The sequence below is a fragment of the Apaloderma vittatum genome, unplaced genomic scaffold (assembly GCF_000703405.1).
Source record: "Apaloderma vittatum isolate BGI_N311 unplaced genomic scaffold, ASM70340v1 scaffold22683, whole genome shotgun sequence".
Classification (NCBI taxonomy): domain Eukaryota; kingdom Metazoa; phylum Chordata; class Aves; order Trogoniformes; family Trogonidae; genus Apaloderma; species Apaloderma vittatum.
In genome coordinates this window covers 1-2,878 of record NW_009706692.1, presented here as the reverse complement: position 1 = coordinate 2,878, position 2,878 = coordinate 1, and positions in this window count along the sequence as shown.

The following is a 2,878-nucleotide window of genomic DNA, read 5'->3' as shown; positions in this document are numbered from 1 at the left end:
TTTTTGGTTCGGTATTTTATGCCTTTTAATTTTCTATACCACTGTTTTTTAATAGTTCAGGATGTCTAGTTGTCCTCTGTGCACATGACAATTCTCTGAGCCTAGGGTGGTCTCTACATCCCTCTGTTTGGGATGTTAATAAGGGCCTTTTTCAGGCCTCCATATGGAGGAGACATTCATCCTTTGAGCCAAATTCTGCTCTCTCTCAATTCAGTACCTCCTGATTAAAGTCTGTTCCTGTAGCTGGAGATGTTTGGGACTTTGTCCTTGTAAACTGAGAGCAGAACTGGGTCCTTGATGAAGTTTACAGAAGCATATTTGAGCAGCTTAGGGCAGTGTGGAATACTATTCAGTGGCAATTTTTTTTTTTTTTTAATTTGGAATGAAGGTTAGTTATCATCCCTCGCAGGTGGTTGATTTGTGGAAGGATAGAGCAGAATGCACTGGAAAACTGAGTCTTCCTGCCTAAATTTTCCACATGTAGCAGGAGAGAGACACTTGTTCAGTGTACAGGTGCTTTGCATGGTTCTGATGTCAAAATGCAAGCCCTTTCTTTGTGTTGTAGACACTGAAATAAAAGAACTATTATATCAGTTTTGGTGGTAATTTGGTTGTTAAAGTAACTAATTTTCTATCTAAACATGAGGAAAAACTTCTTCACTGTGAGGGTGCTGGAGCCCTGGCACAGGCTGCCTAGGGAGGTTGTGCAGTCTCCTTCTCCGGAGACTTTCAAAACCCACCTGGACGTGTTTCTGTGTGATGTGCTCTAGGGCATCCTGCTTTTTTTTGGACTAGATGATCCCTAGAGGTAGGTCCCTTCCAACTCCGAGGATGCTGTGATTCTGTGTAATTTGTGGACAATGGGGCAGGTCATCATCAGACTAACTTCTGCTGTAGTTTCTCTCGTAAAAGGGCCCTTCTCCCAAGCCAAAGTCATGCTTCTGCACTTGATTTCTTTTTGCTTAAGGTAAATACGTTATTTGAAACGAACCAGATCGTCTAATCAACACTTGTTAGCTGCAGTGCTTGCCTCGAGACTGTCTCAAATTTACATGTCTTAAATTTGCATGTCTAAAACCTGTGCTTCTAAATACAACTCCTTTTTTTTATTTTAACAAAAAGGAGCTATTTCTATGTCTTTAAATCTTCCCTTTCCTGCACATCTATTCTGTTAATTTTGAAGCACTTGTACTCAGCAAACTGGCTGCCATCCAGCCACCAACTTGCTGGAAACACTGGAATATCTCTTCCCGCAAACCTGATGCTGCAGAAAGTGTTTCAGAGCCCTAATTCTTGCCACGGGCTGTTTTCAGATGTGTCTTGGGCTCCTAATGTAATCCTAGATAGAGAGCAATCGAGCAAAGCTTTGTGCCTGAGCGCCTTCTCGCTCCGCATGCTTCTGGAAATGAGATTAGCAGGAGTGAATGTTGTTGTTGACTCTCTTCTCTCTCTCTTTCTCACTGAAATCAAACAGCTCCTTCTCAAAAAGCCAATAAAACCATTACGGAACCATTAGTTTCTGGCCCTGGCCCAGCTGTGATCTCACTCAGCTCTGTGCTTAGCAGGGGCTTGTTAAATCTTAAGCCTGAAGCTGGCGGGTCTGATTCTAGAGCTTCTCGGGGTGCAGGTGGCACTGGTGGGCACTTTTGCGATGATGAAAATTAGGTACAGGCAGCAGAGGTATTTCTAGTCCCTGATCCTTGCTTTTCTAGACTGTCATCATTATCAGTACATATAGAATCAGAACCATTTGGGTTGGAAGGGACCTTAAAGATCATCTGGTTCCAGCCCCCTGCCGTTGACAGGGATGCCTCCCACTAGACCAGGTTGCTCAAAGCCTTATCCAACCTGGCCTTGACCACTTCCCCAACTTCTCTGGGCAACCTGTTCCAGCGTGAACCTGTTTCTTTGAGAGAGAACAGTTTATAGGTGAGCATGCCATGGTGGATCTTCAGACAAGAGCAGGCTCTGCAGGTACCCATGACTTGCCTGGGTAGGGGCAGTTCAGCTGTGGCCACACCAGCAGGCTGCTCCCAGCAGCTCTTGGACTTGAGTTTGTTGAATTAGATTTTAACATCTTGCCTGGTTTGCGCTGCGACGTTTGCTTTGGACTTTCATTTTCCAAGGTGCTCTTCAGAAGAACCTTGAGAAGCCTTTGGAAACAAGGCTGCCACCTCTACCCGACCCTGCTCCCTTGCAGCTAGGACTGAAGAGCAGGGACATATTTTTAGAAGGTGGCATTGGAAAAAAAATAAATAAATACCACAAGCAGGTGGAAAGAGGTGTCTGTTTAAATACCAGGGCAGGATGGTTGTGGCTATTTAGGACACATTCCTGCGGTGAGTCCTGTTACCCGCTGCTGACTGCGACAAGAGGATGCAGAGCAGCCCCTGCATGCAAACCCTGGCATCGCCTTTTCGCCCGTGCTCTGCGGGTAATGCACGACTCGTAGACCATTAGTGCTGAATTATGGATTAACTCGGCCCTGGAGAAAACCAACATTGCAAGAAAGAGCAGCAGCAGCACTAAAATTAATGAGCGGGAGAGGTAATGAAACACCAGTCTCCTTCCAAAGAAAAAAAAGAGCAATATAAATATAGTAAGAGAGTGCTTCAGATTCAATTTAATTAACCTTTGGTTAATAGGTTAAATAATTAAGCTGAGTTAATTAAACTAAGTAGAAAGAAATTAAGGTTTAGTTAAAGAAGCACCTTGTTTCGTGTTATGAAACAACTTAGTGCTTGTCAGGTTTTATTATTACTATAGGACGGGATTTATGATCTGACGTTAATTATTGTTCTGAGAAATGTGACATAAACCGAGACATAATTAAGCAGGCGAGTGCTCTGTATATTAAACCAAACAATTATAGCCAAAG